The 16,010-nt window shown below is 42.9% G+C and overlaps 1 protein-coding gene across 2 annotated transcripts in view; it reads right to left on the reverse strand.

Annotated features, from left to right (window-relative positions):
• The window catches only part of LRMDA (leucine rich melanocyte differentiation associated), a gene marked incomplete at both ends in the record, with an annotated part of 965,431 nt that overhangs the window by 419,688 nt on the left and 529,733 nt on the right, over nucleotides 1-16,010 (reverse strand). The window lies entirely within an intron of this gene.

Genomic DNA, 16,010 nt, shown 5'->3' on the forward strand with positions numbered 1-16,010 from the left:
TCACCGCATCCTTCACGCATTGCCAACATGAAGGATGAGGGTCACTTAGTGAGTAGCCAGGATCCAAAACAAAGGGCTTCAGATACGGCCTGCAGGATAAATTTGTCAATGTCTTGTGCCTTCAGGCACCCAGCCTCGGCTGACCCTAACCTCCATTCCCAAGATAAATAACTCTGTCACAGTTCACCTTCATTCCCTGGACACAAATTTAAGTTGTCATCCATCATTCCTGCCCAGAAATATCATACCCCTCTTACAATAATAAATATAACTTCAAGTATCATTTCTTAGCGGTTCTCCTTTGCACGGTCGTAGGAAGCAGCAGGGAAAGCTTGCTTTCTCTACGTTCTCTGCCTTTGACTTTTTTTTTTTTCCTCCTCTGCTTTTTTTTTTTTTTTTTTCCCTTTACTAATCACTTAATTTGCTTCTACCCGGTGCCCAAAGCTGGCCCCCAAAGCAAGGCATTTGCGGAAGAAAATAATCACTCCAGCCTGAGAAGGCTGTTTCTTTTTCTTTCAAGATTTCTTTTATTTGATTTTGTTTTGGGCTTTATTTTTGTTGGGTTGGGGGTGGGCGCTAGGGAAGAGGTTGGGGGAATTTCTACTTTGAGACTCCTGGCGTAAAGTTACTGTTTTAATTTATGAAATGTGGATTTCTCACTTCTTTTTGAAAGAAGTGCCCTGTGTATCAATGTAGATGTCGAAGCAGTAAGTAAACAGGCATCTGAAAGAATTAAGAACCCAGCTTAGGGGGGAAAGTATCAGAAAGGGAAAAAAAGCCCGGTTTATACATTTAGCTGAAAGTTAACTCTTAATGTCCTGGGCACAGGAGCTTGCGGGTGGGGGACAGAGGGGCAGTTGTGCGCATGTGCTTGCTCCCGTGCACACAGACCTTAATTAAAGCAAGCCTCGGTGGAGGGGAGTACACGGAGAGAGACACTTAGTCCCAGCCCATTCACCTGCCAGACCCCAGAGCTGTGCTGAGCTTGCACAGCTGAGCTGACAGCTGAGCTACGACATCGACCAGAGGGTGGACTCGCATGGGATCTCCTGGCTATTCTATAAAATGTGAGGAATCAGGGAGATGTCGTCCACACTATTTATTCATTTACTGATAGCACTTCCATTACAGACCCACCTGCCTGCGTGGGCAATGCTTGCGCATCTGGCCTGCGTGTGTACTTAGCACCAGAGCTTTCTGGAGGCATCTATATCTCCCTGTGGGACCTCTGACAAGAGGACTCCAAACAGGGTGTTATTGCTTGGGAGGTGTAATGTGCCTGGTGAATAAGTAATTAGGACTCCAGACTCTGCTGGGCCGAAGTGCTACAGGCGAGGCCCATTCCTGGTACTTGAACCTCACGCAGACTCACCAGAGCCCAGCACCCAGACCACACCTGCTCCCAGAGCCAATGCTACCTGCTTCTCAGCGGGAGGGCAATGCTGCATACACTTGGGATTTAGGGTGTTGCATTTCTCTTCTTCATGTTTCAGTAGTTCCAAATACCACTTTAACACAGGTAGCCAGGAAGGTGTGGGATTTTACCTCAGAGCCACCACCAACCTGTCCTGTGAATTTGGCCACAGTGATAACCCATATGACCTCCTTCTTCTGGGATGCTTCAGGCTCGTGGGAGCCTGTGGAGAATACGCAAAATAAGACTAACAAGTTACTAGCAAATGCTGATTTCTTTCTTTTCCTTCCTCTTTTCTTTCATTGATTTTTCGGGGATCCCTGATCCCCTGATCTCCCCTGGGGCTAGGGGAGAGATTGCAGGGGGCAGGTTCAGGATGCAGAATTGGGGGCAAGTGAACAAATGTGAAAATTTAAGTCTGCTTTTGCAGGAAAACTTTGAACTTCCCCAACTTCTCCCCTCCATGGGAGTTAATGAGTGATGATCCTAAAGTGCTTTTCAGGACTATGCACCGCTCACTACAAGAGGCATAGAGGCCACCTCCAGGCAGAGCAACTTATGGGTGGCTAATAAATCCTTTGTGCGCAAACATCAGTTGGATCCTACTCAAAAGCAACATCCAAATACACTTTGTTCCCAAGATATGTTATACAAATATAGTACTCTCATCATGTGGGTCAGCTAATGGTTGGCCACTGGCAAACAGGGGGAAGCTTCTTTCCAAAAGTGCTTCAGGGGAGAAAATGACATGTTATGATGAGGGACAAAGTCCAAAGCCAGTGAAACACTGGAGGGTGTGCCTGCACAGACAATCTTTCTCTTGGGGGTATGGGATGAACTCATGTCAGGGAGTGAGGATTCAGAGAGGAGCTGGGAAGCTCAGGCTCAAACCCCCTTTCACTTGCCTGGATTTGAGATCCTTTTTGCCATGTAATGTTATTAGTTGCTCAGTTAAAACCAAAGCATGTTACCTGGTGAGCTGCTGATTAAGAAAACCCGACCTTCATGTCATCACTGTGTGGTGCGCTTGGTGACTTAATCAGCTAGATTCAGAGCTAAGAGATTAGGGACAGAAGACAGAAGGCATTGTAAAGGGAAATAAAAAGGGAAAGATTTCTGGGGCGTGGCTGGCACATGGAGGATGGTTTTAATATTTACTTCTTCAACATTTTACTTTTGTTGTTGCTGCTGTTTTTCTGGAAAGAGTAGGAAAAATAAATTTGCAACAATCTTGGAGTGCATACCCCTTTCTACAAGATACCTACAAACGGGTATGTGCTGTTAAATAAAATGACAAGGTAAGAAGAAAAAAGGCTTCAAGGATCCACACAGATCTATGCTGTTTAATGGAACTGCGATGGTAGCTACAGGAAAAAGATAATGGGGCTGTCATTTCTCTGCTGTAACCCTGTGTTTGGACTGAGGAATGGAGAGCTACACCCCAGATCAGAGCCCAGATGGACAAGGAGACCGTCACTGTGAGGTGACGTACCTACTTGCTGGCCTTTGGAGATGAATGTTTAAGAGGTGAGTTGGGAAGGTAAGGCAGGCACCTCTGCCAAGGTCAGGTGCTGGAAAGTAAGGCTTCTTTAGCTACCAAGGAGCAGCCAGCTGGAGAGAGCACTTCTCAGCCCTGTAAATAGACACCAAGGACAGACAGGGAAAGCCAGTGTGCAGCCTATCTGGGGCAGGTGGTTTGCTCTGGAAATCTAATCAGCACCTCAGACGCACACTGCTGACTGCCTGCCTCCTGCCCCACCAGCAGGAAAGCTGCCCATTTTCTCACCCACAGGTACTCTTGCTTGGTTACCTTTGCTGCAGGGTTCCAGCTGGGCTCTCCCAGGAGTCAATGTGGCTGCCTGGAGAGTCCCAGTGCCTTTTCCAAAGTCATATCAAAATGACAAAACATCACAACGCATTCGGCTCCAGCAGATTCAAACAGAGAGAACTTCTAAGTTTCCACTGTAATTAACCCTATCCTCGTTAAGATAATTATGATCAAGCTTCCTGTCACAGTTAATATCCCAGCATCATTGCCCATGGCTCACACTCTGCCCTCATTAGCTTATAAAAACAGCGACACTAAACAGGCCTCGGCTGCCTGGCCCAAGCTAGGCCACTGGCTGTGAGCCATTATGGAGGGGTCTCCCTCAGTAGGGTGGTAGGCCCCACAAGGGGGCTGTCCCTTGAGCCCACTCCCTTCAGCTCCTGGGCGGTGCATACTGAGTAACCTTCATCTTCTCCCTGAAATAACCTTCATCCTCTCCCTGAAAGTAAGCTACTCTGAGAATGGGGAAGGATAAGGGCCAGGACAGGGCAGGGCGAATAGGTTTGAGGCAGAGAAGTTACTAACCCATAGCCATCCCTCACCACCTCTTATGCAGCAAAACCCAGAAAAGTCAGAGAACCTGCCTCTGTGCAAGAATGGCCAGTCCTACCCCCAAGATCTAGGCTGTGGCAAGAATAAGATGCCTTTCTCCTCCTCGGCTCCCAACCTATACCAGGGGTGACACTCATATATGGTAAGAGATGGCAGGGAACATGTGGAGACAAATGTCCAGACTCAGACAGAAACAGATCACTGTGGAAGCACAGTGGGTCTCAAATCTAGGACCAAAGGCTGGAATGTTCTGAAACCAGTTAAAAAAATAAGTTCTCCACTCAGATCTTTACCTACTTACTCCACTATACTTACGTAAATATCTTTATTTTTAACTGAGGAAATTGAGAGGCCAGGATAATCCTAGAGAACCTACTCCATACAACTGGTGTCAGTCTCACTTTGTAGTCTCGTAGACCTTCAATGATTGGCCACTGCCTGCTCCATAATAGTCTTTCTGGATGGTTTCTGTCTGCTCAGCCGCCAACAAAAAGGGATCTCCATATAACCTCCTTAAAACCTGGAAAACTGTCAAATGCACAACGGGGACTTGGTCTCTCCTTGCCAACTGACTACTCCTTTGCCACAAAGCTATGACTTACTAAGAGAAAAGCTGCCAATAGTATCCCAAGGGTAGGGCCTCCCTGGTGGTGCCAGGTTAAGCACAGCACTGTGAAGCTATCCACAGCCTCTGCAGCACAAGTTCGATCCCTGGCCAGCCAAGTTGCTACCCACAGGTGCAGCAGACATCTCCTGTATCACCCACTGTTCCCCCTCAGCAGTGTATTTCAGTCAGTCTGCCTGTTCTGTTCCCCGCTCTGTCTCTGGTGAATCCTCTCACCCCCCACACCACTGGCCTGTACCCCAGTTCTTATATGCATAAATAAATAAATCTTTTAAAAAAAGAATCCCAAGGGTAGGACAGAAAGCTGGCCTTGGGAAGGCTGACCAGGGGCTAGGGCAATCCCTAAATTTGTATTCGTACAGAGGACAGAATATCTTCCTCGCTAAGCTAGGATCATGCATTCAAGAACAGGCAGCAGGCAGCAACAATATCCACTGAGTCTGCACTGGCACAGTTATGAAAATATTTGGACAGTAAATACCACCTTACCAGTTGGTAAATAATTGCAGCTCTGAGTACCTCAAGGCCCCTCCCTGTTACCCTGAGTCTCAGACATCTCCAAAGTTCAGCAAAAAGTGATGACTGCCCACCACAGTCCAGTCCAGGATCCTACTCAAGCCAGGAACTTTCTGATCAACCAGGGAGGTTGTCAAATAATTAAAACAGTACCCAGTGCCTGTCTTACTCCATCACACCAAGTGCAGTGCCTGGAACAGAAGCAGGTCCTTGGGAAATGTCTGCAAACTAACTGACCACAGACGCTGTGTCCAAAGCTACAGGACAGAACAGGCAATGCAGAGCTATCTATGGGGAATGAAGAGAGAAAGTAAAGAATTGGAGGGTTTGTCCTATAAAAATGCCTGCTGGCACCACATCTTTAGAATGTGTAGACTTTTTTTTTAAAGATTTATTTATTTATGCATACAAGAGCTGGGGTACAGGCCACAGATGCAGGGGGTAAGAGGATTCACCAGAGACAGAGTGGGGAACAGAACAGGCAGATTGACCGAAATACACTGCTGAGGGGAGCAGTGGACGAGACAGGAGAGGTCTGCCTCACCATGTGGGTTGATCCCTGGCCAGAGATGAACTTGTGCTGGATTGCCTCCCAGTGCGGTTCTTAAGCCCTTGCGCCACCAGGGAGGACCCATATTTAGACATTTTTGAGAAGGCTGTTCACCTAACACCATGAGAGAGTCTCTTTCTGCCTCATTTAAATGATTATATACATATAACTAAACATAGTACATATGCTATATAGAATATATCACTGTATATAGTACTGTATGTTCTGTTGTCTCTATATAGTGCCTGTATATTTTTCTGTCATTAGGTCATATAACCAGGTATGTATGTACAATTAGTAATATAAATCAACTAATCCACATGATAAGGCCATTAATGAAGGGTGAGGTCATCTTTAAAATACAGAACATGAAAAATTATCTGGGCTGTGTAAGACAGTGTATACTGACACCACAGGACAGTTTCTCATGTGGAATTTGTCAAGTACCACCAAAGCCCTATTGAGTTCTGTGATGGTGAATAATCCCTGAGCTGCAAAGGATATAGTTCAATGCTGGCACAAGAGATCTGAATCCAAAAACCCATCAAAAATCAGAATTATGGAGAATGAGTAAAGAACTAGAAGCCCCAAAATGGGTACGTGCATATCTAATAATTTGAAAAGGGAGTTAAGAGTCTCCAAACTCTAGTTGTGCAAGGCTTAAAGTCTCAGTGCTATCAAGCTATCCACCAGCCACTGCAGCCTGAGTTCGATCCCACAGCCAGGGAGATAATCCACATTGTGCAGCAAATCTCTCCTGTCTCGCCTGCTGGCCCCCTCAGCAGTGTATTTCAGTAGATCCGCCTATTCTGCTCCCCACTCTGTCTCTGGTAAATCCTCTTACCCTCTGCACCACTCACCTACACCCAGTTCTCGTATGCATAAATAAAAAAAAAAAAACACACAACTGAAGAACAGTAATTAATAGCTCAGCTTGCTTTGATGGGAAGGTTCTGGGCACTATGGTCCTGGTGTTTGACAGCAACTTAGTTAAGGATGTGTTTATCACATTTATGGAGGCCCTAGAAAGAAATTCAGCAGCAAGCTATAGGATTCAAAATGATCCTGTTTGGAATCAAGCAATTGCTTCAAACTAACAAGATGAAATTTCACATTATTTAAGGTAAAGATCTCAATATAAAGTTCAATTACCCCAAAATAATTCATTAATAAAACTAAAGGGAAATGAAAATTGGGAAAAATATTTGCAATCTTTCTGATAGCCTAAAGTTTAACATCCTTTATATGTAAAGATCTTCTGATAATCATTAACAAAAAGCTGACAGCTCTAAGAGAAAAATGACCAAGAGACTGGGACAAAATATGGAAGGAATGCAAATGATCAACCATAGAAATGTGGCAAAAGTCTCAACTTCATAGGGAATTTAAAATATTCAAATTAAACAATATATCTCTTCACTAGGAAATATAGTGCTTTCTTAATTTTTAACAATTTTGTTAAAAATTCAAGGTAACAAACAACACTAATAGAATAAAAATGTTAGAAACTTTCTAAATGGCAATTTTTATTGAAAACTTCAGAAATGATAACCTTTTTCTCTACCAATTCTAACAAATTATCCAGCAATATCAAAGAAATGTGCATGGTTTAAATACAACAATAGATTATTTGTAGTAGCTGTAAACAAGTCTAAAAAAAAAGTAGGGTCATGGAGGAATGATTAAATAAGCTCAACATGTTTATAAAATGAAATAACATGCATCAATAAATACTGTAGACAGACAACTGCAGATATCTAGCTATTTAAGCATCAAAAATTAAGTTGTGACACATATGGTACCTACACTGAGATCCCATGTGCTTCACCCATTCTCCACACAACTTTAATTGTACCGTGTTTTCCACATTGATGGTTAAGAGTCATTAGTCTTCATTAGAGGTTTCTAGTTTGTAAACTGCTGTTAATACAGTCTTGTACAAAGTGACTTTATGACAAGTAAAGATTTATCCAGTAAAGATTACCAGATTTATGATGAGTAATATTTTTACAATAAGGATAAAATCCAAGATATATTACTTTTAAACAAAACAACACAACTCTTCAGACATGAGGGAGAGGAACCCTGGGTGATAAGCAGTGTGTAGAGAAGGCTTAGAGTGAATCACCAGAGTGGAGGTGTCACTACAGAAGTTCACTTGATCCTCATCAAGTCTACTGGCTCTTAAGTAACTCTATCAGAACTTTTGTTTCTATTCTGCGTGCCAAACTGAACAGGGTACCCACACTGAGAGACACCAGCTAGGAGAACAAGGGGTGAAGGATATAAGAAACAGTGATTGAGACAGTTAAGATTATTTAATCAGGAGCAGAAGCAGCTTAGGTGTGTCAAAGTACTACATCTATGGCATTCCAGGAGGCAGAATCCAAAAAGAGATAGAGAAAATTATGTAAGTTGGTAAGAAAGGACTTGAATCTTTAAAAAAAAAAAAAATACTTACAAAGAGCTTTTTTACCAAAACTGCCTTATAAGTCACTATACATATTTGATCAAAGACTAGAGTCATGGAGAGTGTTTAGAGGGAATTTCTGCAAAGACTAGATTTACTGACTTTTGATATATTATCTAGATGCTGTACATCTCACTGGAGCTCTTCCCATACACACAGTTTACAAGGACAAGCCACTAAGTGTTACTTCTTCCCTGCCCAATGGTCCCTTATGACTCAGCATGGTAGAAAGAGAGCAACAGAAGAGTTCAAGCTCTGTCATTTCCCACCAACTAAACTCTGTGCCTTACTTTAATCTTCTAGCTGAGACTGTGCAAGGGCTCTTGGCTGCTTCTTGAACTGTGGGGATAGTCCCATAATTAAAAAGGCACATGCCAACACACTGGCCTCTGATAGCCTGTTAGCCACATGTCAGAGCCACAGCTCTATGTGTCCTGTCATAGTCCGTCCACTCAAAGACTTTGAATCCTGGAAGAATTTTAGGGTGTCCCTTTCTTCACTTCACAGAGGGTGACTAATGCTCAGAGAGGTCAAGTTGCTTACCTGACACCACACCTAGTAACCTAGTCACATCGAGAACCTTTGGGCATGTCATAGTGGTCCCACCACTGTCCCAACAACCTCTTAATAACTTCTACTGTAGGGCCTCCCCTGGTGGTGCAGTGGTTGAGCGCTGGGTTGCAAGGCTGCCCGCAGCCTCTGCAGTGCCAGTTCAATCCCCAGCCACCGGCAAGGGTCCCACAAAAAAAAAATAAAATAAAAATAAATAAATAAAAACACTTCTATTGTGGTCCAGAATTGAAGTTCACAATTACCACTTCCTTTATTCAAATTTGTTTATAACTTTCATTCATTCATAATATGTCCTCATTTGTAATGGTAAACCTAAATAGTTTTCAAATTATTTTGTCTTTCAATCTATACTCGCATTCTCCTAGAACAAGTCCCTGAAGAACTAGTTCTTATATTTTATTTCATAAGCAAAATTGACCAATGGTAAATTTCCCCTTGGCATGTACCTCTATAGCTTATTCATTCATTCATCCCCTAAAATGCATTGACTGACAACTCTGTATCCAGTACTTTGCTAATCTCTGGGGCAACAAATGAGGACTGTGGTTCGGTCCCCTACTGTCAAACAGTATCAATAGATATAGACAGGGAAGTAGTTGGCAAATAATGAAGGGTAGTAAGTTAGATTTGTAAGTATGTTTGTTACTCTGAGAGAAAGAGTGTTAAGCAAGAGGAGATGGGCTTGAGCTAAGTTGCAATCTCAATGCAATGGAATTCTAATCTTTTGATTATCTATGTATGCTTTATGCCATATTGGCATAGGAACTAAAGGAGAGCTCACTTGATCCTGGCACTCAAGCAACTGACATTCCAGAAAGACTTACTTAACCCAGAAAATATGCATGTGGCATCCACTAACTACATGGCAAGTTTCTAGCAAGCACCACATCTGGGGACATGAAAGATACACAGGTCATGGCATCTGCTCCCAATGGGGTTATAATCTATGGGAAGGGAGAAAGAAGTTGGACTTCAAATAACAAGGGACTCTAGAGGAGAGCATAGTATTAGTTGGTGTGGGCAAGATGGGCTCGAGAAGTTGAAGGGAAAAAAATGTACACTGTAGGGGTCACCTTTTTGACCCATCTCCTATACTGTCCTGAAGTTATCCCAAGTGAGTCCCAAGGACAGAAAGAGGAGCCAGAACTGTCCTGTGAACACGATGCCTCCATGGCTTGTTCCCATCATTATATCCATCTGGCTGTCCTGTGAGCTCAGAGAATCTTTCCTGCATTTCCCTTACCTTGGTGGGACAAGGCTTGGGCCTGGGCTTTAACTGTGTCTCTAAAATTATTTTGATTCACGGCTTGAGATTTTACAAAACCACACATGTACGCATAGAGCCTGTGGCCTCAGGATCTTGTTTGTTTTTAAGAGTCTAAAGAGTGAGTTTGTTTGGCGGGTTCTATAAATGGAGGTTTTCTTTACCAGGGAGATGTAAGGGAGTGGACATGGTGTGCTGCAGCCGTGGTATGTGTGCACGTCTCCATGGGGCAGAATCCAGCGCCTGCTGGGGGGAGGCTCCCACAGTCATTGGGCAAACATATGTTGGGCCAAGAACATAGCTCTTCAACCTCATGAACTGTTTGCTTGAAAGATAACAGTGTCTCTTCCACATGAGCCTTTCACCACCCTCCATAAAGGGAATCTTTAATTCAACAGATGGTGTCTACTCATTGCAAATCAACCAGAAAAGGAGACATTTACATGGCTGTGCCTCAAAACCCTAGGGACCCAAGAAGGGCCCTAATCAAATACTCGTCCAAAGACCAGCTCCCCATGGGCAGGGCCTCCTGGATCAGAAACAGGCCAGGAAAACCAGCAAGAATGTACCAAATGCTGATTCTGTGAGGTCCCAGTTGGCTGAAAAAAAGGTGAAAACATGTTCTCTGTCCCAGACTACAAGATTGCTTTATAGCTCCTGCAAGACAGAAGGTCCTGGGAGATAAGATGACCACCAAAGTAGCTTGCTCTCAGAACCCCTTTCCTCCTCCCATTACAGCCCCAGCCCTGTGTTTTGCAAAACTTGTCAAAGAACAACTTTTTCAGATTTGCTCTCTAGTTCATATAATGGTATATATTCTGAGCCTCAAGGACCAACTTCTAAAACAAGTAACAACGATTGGAACAAAAAGCAAGAAGGAGAGTCGAATGCGTGTAGGTGTGCAATGTGATACACAACAGGTTTTCCTAGAGCTAAACAAAGATTTGTTCACTCTCATCTGCCTCTCTGGTTATCTGATGGCTGCGCTCAGGGACAGGACATCACCATGGTGTTTTCACAAGGAATTTGTTGTTCTAATGGAGAATACCTTGTCAACTCAGTGAAGCCAAACACAAACGGAGTAAGTAAACACACCAGGACAGATGACTTCAGGACATGAGCTCGATGTTCAAGTCCTGGATAGGTAATGAGACCTCAGGGAAAATAATGCTAATTTTCTAATCTTGGTCACTGGCAGGACCTGTGCACTCTGCAGATACTGAAATGGAGATGATACAAGATGAGCTATGTGTGAACAAAGGTAGATAAATATAAAGACTGTAGATATTTGAAAGTTTTGTCTTTGAAAACAAAAAATGTGTTTGTTTTCAAAAGAGTTTGGTTACCTGTGAAATGGAAGCAAGTAGCTAAACCCCCAAAAGAGATAGTAAGATGGATGCAGAATCAACTGAAAACATGGGGAAATGGCAGCTTGGGAAAATCTGTCTGAAGAATGAACAGGGAACCTTTTCTTGTCCTGCCTTAGTCACTACCTGCCTGCAATGCTTCAATCAAATCCATGTCCCCCTTGGGGGCTCCCTTTATTTTTTTGTAAAATGAGGCAGTTAAGCTCCATTACTTTAGAGGTCTCTTTCTTTTCTATTATTCTGTGCTCAAAGGGAGAAGAAAAAAAAAAGAAACCCAAACCAAAGTTTTATTGTTGCCTTAATCAAGCCACCATTTGTAAAAAGTTCAGCATAAAAGTAGCAAGTCATCCCCAAACTTCACATGGCCAAAAAGATGGGAATTGGAGATCAGGAATGGAGGGAGAATTTTAAGTCTTAAGTATGAAATTTGATTAATAAAAAAGAACCTGGGAGGGAAAAGTTGAAGGAGGAAAAAAAAGCCCCCTTCTTTCTTTTTTTCATCTTTCATAGCAACCCAGACTAGGGAGTGACAGGCAAAGTGACACAGTGCTCAGAGGGCAAAAGATAAATGTTTGATGAATTGGCCATTGGTAGGGAAGTGATGGGCTTTGTATGTGCATAATGGCCAAGCTGCCTTTCCATGCCGATCGCCTGCCAAGATAAGAAGCCATAATGAATGGACCTTGAGATGCCCTGGACTGAAGCAGTTTTAATTTGACTAGTTTTAATAAAATTAATTTTTGAAAGAAGGAGAAAATGGCAGAAGGAAGAGGAGAGCAATTTGGCGACACCAGAAATGCTAAGTATTACAGATAACCAGAGAGGACACTGACCACTGGCGTTTCTGTTCATTGTGCTAATTAAGTCAACAGAGATAGAAAACGTGATTTTGCCACATCTGTAAATCATCAAAACACCTGTGTGTAGCAGTATCATGCAGATACATTTGAGATGTCTTCACAGAAAGGTACCCTAATTAATTATATATTCATTTATTTATTCCTCCCTTAGTGAATACTTGCAGAACTTCCCCAACCCAGGCCTAGGTTGAATGAAATTGGCTAGATTTTTCTACAAAGTAAGGAACACTTTCCCCCTCCAAGAACCACTACCTTGTGAGCTGCGCCCTGCCAGCAGCCACAGCCATACATTCTTATAAACTATCCGCCCACTGATTTTCCAGTTCCACATTTATGCCTTGACTTTGGTTGCTTGGTCCCACATTTGTGTACGGCTTCAATGAGTTGACAAGATAACATCGATGACAGTTTAAGACATGGCTTGTGAAAACACCTGCATGGCTTCTACTACCACCGGTGGCAATCACATAATGAAAGAGGCAGAGAGTCTCATATCAGCCCTCAGAAAGTTCTGGCTGTGCCCATGAGTAAATGATCTTGTGGAACTTGGTTTTTCCATATGCAATAGTTGAGGGAATTTGCTCCATCTTTTAACTAGCATTCACTAAGGTCTGGATGGGCCAGACACTGAGAGGCACTGGGAATACCAATATGGTTAAAATAGACTCATGTCATCAAGTGTTTTAAGAGCTCAAGAAACCAAGGCAAACACACCATCATAACAAAATGAGCTTTAAGTGTTTCTTCTGCCTTTGAGTGCCTTTAAAAGATACCTAGGCTCTCTTCCGACGTATAAATATCTTAGGATTTGTGTCCTGACTTCCATTTTCCTTTGATTTTTAAGGCCAAGTACAGAAGTGCAAACAAGTTCAGTCACCCACGCATTCTAATGGTCACCTTCCAGGAGACCACACATTTTCCTGGTGTTAGGAGGAAAACTCATCTGCAGAAGGTAACATTGAAAATAATCCCCAGCCCCATTCCGCCTCAGTGGGCACACATTTTTTCCACAACCACAAAAAGAAAGTCACTCATTACTAAACTAAAGGCTTGCACTATTGGAGAATATAAAGTTTTATGAGCAGGTCTCTCCTTCTTTCTCTCTGGGTGTAAGTGAGAAAGTGAGTGAGAGAGAAAGCACAGAGGTCTGGCTCAAGAGTCCAGGGTGAATTATAGACTGCCGCTCAAGATTCACAGCTCTTCGTGGTAGGAGGTTAATATTCTCACATGTCATTAGGTCTGCTGGCTCTTCTGATGGCTCATTGAAGCAGGCAGCAAATTATTTCCTCATGCTGCAGAGGACAGCACACTTCAAAGCAAGGGAACTCGGGTCAGGATAGGCCTCCGGGTGGATTAATGACTTGGTATCACCAGGGGTTGTCTATAGGTAAGAGTGGGCCTGAAGCTTCTGACAGAGCTAGCTTTTTGATCCATCTTGACCTGGCTTTCAAGTTAGACCTCCAGATTTTATTCCTATTACCTTCTAAGAACATGCCAAGACCTGCAGGAAGACTGAATAACCTGTCTAATCATTTTCTCTTCACTTAAAAGGCCCCCCACCTGCCCTCTGCTATTGCACATCTCACCCATGGTTTGAGGTGGAGTTCAAACCCCACCTCCACTGAAGAGACTTCTCAGCCTGTCCCAAAGCTGACTAACCAACCATGCCTGGACTTAACCACCAAGAGGCTTCTATTTTGCCTGCCTTTGCCATCACTGGTCTATAGGCCTGGGATGCCTTCCCATAGGCCCAGGTGTCTTACTCTTGCTTCCTTTGCAGGTAGCTCACCTATGTAACCACAGACCAAAGAATTAAGTCTTTTTGCATCTTAGTGATGGCTAAGCAGGAGGAGGGGAAAATCTACCCACCTATACTGAATACAGGCACAAATTCCTCTCCTTTTTGGAAAGGAGAGTTTTTTTCAGGAAAAAAAGGGGGGGGGCAAAAGAGACCAAGAACTGATTATGGTAAAGGCTTATTAAAATATCTGCTAGCAGTAATTTGGAAAACATGATTTATCTTAAGATAAAATTAGGAAAGAATGATGAAAGCATGAGATGCAGAAGTCACTGGAAAAGGCAAGGTTATCTTTCCTCAGACTAGAAACAGTCAAGTAAGTGTCCCGAGTGCAAAAGCAACATGGCGTGGATTCTCAGTTTTCTGATCACCAACACAGCTCTCATACATGTCCTATGCCTGCAGGAAGTCCTACTTTCAGAGCCTCCTGGGAGGGAGCCCCAGTGTGGGCTTGAGTGGAACTGCCAGGGGAGCAGGGGGACACTCCTGACAGGCCATCTTCCTTCAGGCACAAACCAGGGCTCTCAGGGCAGGCAGGTGGCTCAGGGTTCAGAAAGGAATTCTTGTCCAGTGGCTACGCATGAGTATGGTTAGAGACCCAGGTGCTTTCTCCCCTTATAGTAAGCAGCCTGTACCAGGGTAGGGGAAATAAGCAGTACTAAATTTAGGTAGCCTACCCAATTCCCTCTGCCATTTCAAAATGGATATGCAAGTGAAAGTTGGAGTAAGCTCTTGGTAAACTAGAAAACAATAAATGTAAGGGCTATTCCTGTGTCAATCATGTCTTCTTCCCATATCACACATACCTTGAAATTCTCTATCTTGGTTTTACCCCTTCCTTCCTAACACTCTCCTCAGGACCCCTACTCCTGTCCTAGAAACACCTTTAATTTATTTTACATAACAAGAGCAGGGGAAACAAAAACACCTATACACACGGATATACCAAGTATTTACACACATACATTGCAGACACCTGAAAGGCCAGGCCAGTAACCCTGACTAGACAGACTCTGGGTCAGATCCCAAAAGGCAAATTCCCTTGAGTTGGCCACATGGTTAAGCTTACACTGTGTCTTCTGCAGAGCCAACAAAGACCAGTATACTAGGGGTCTCTGGGCAGATTCCAATTCCAGCTCACCCAACTCATGTGTGAGCAGAGCTCTTCATTCCATGTCCCTAGTTCCTCCAGAGTAGAATAAAATAGGGTAACTATAACAACAAGTCTAGAGGAATTGGTATTGGACCAAATGCATCAAAATCTCCTAACACATTTAGTTAAAATTCAGATGTCATGATCCATTCTGACCTACAACAAATCAGGCTCTCCGTGAGTATGGTCTGAATATCTACAGTGCATTCCCCACATCATTTTTCTGCATACCAAATGTGGGAATCACAGAGGGTCCCCAACTCAAATAACAACAAGGACCAGTCAGGCAACATGCTGTATTTCAATTAATCCAAGGTCAGCAATTATAGACCATTACTTTAAGTATTGGCATTAAAAAAAAAATAATAACCAAACCACCCAGTCAATTAAAATGACCCAATGTTCTCCTACCTTAAAATGCCTGTGGAGCTCTTTTTATTTGTTTTATATCCTGATGGTTACCTTATAAGAAACTATGAATCATGATCAATACTCTAATAAATTTTTGCTTTATAGTATCAAGTTTAGACCTTTTCTGTATATAAATAATTTTCTCTTTTGATTGCCAAATCATAGTGATTTCTTAAATGGCACACAAATCATCAAGAATATGTATAATCAACTGAAGGGAAAATAATAAAAACAACTACAACAAGTCACTGACAACAACTGCATCACAACTGCCTTCTCACAATGACCATGTTAGAAAGTCATTCATTTAGAGATGGATGCAAGGATGTTAAAATGTGGGGGAAAATCTTAGAAATGCTGCAAAACAGAAAATGCAGATAAGACAATAGGGAGTGGTGGGGACTGGGGGAATCAGAGAACACACTCAACCTAACAACATCATATTGGTATCTGAGTCCAGATATTTGGTGTGTTAGTCGGATCACCACATAATTTTCTAAACTGAGGCATTTTCCAGAGTAAAAGAGATACTATTACTAGTTAGGCAAGGAAAATAGGCTTTCATTAGAATGGTCCAGGGTAACCCAAGATGGAAGTAAACCTCTCTATAAGTCACCAAAAAGTAACCA

This window comes from Talpa europaea (genome assembly GCF_964194135.1).
Source record: "Talpa europaea genome assembly, chromosome: 10".
Taxonomy (NCBI): Eukaryota; Metazoa; Chordata; class Mammalia; order Eulipotyphla; family Talpidae; genus Talpa; species Talpa europaea.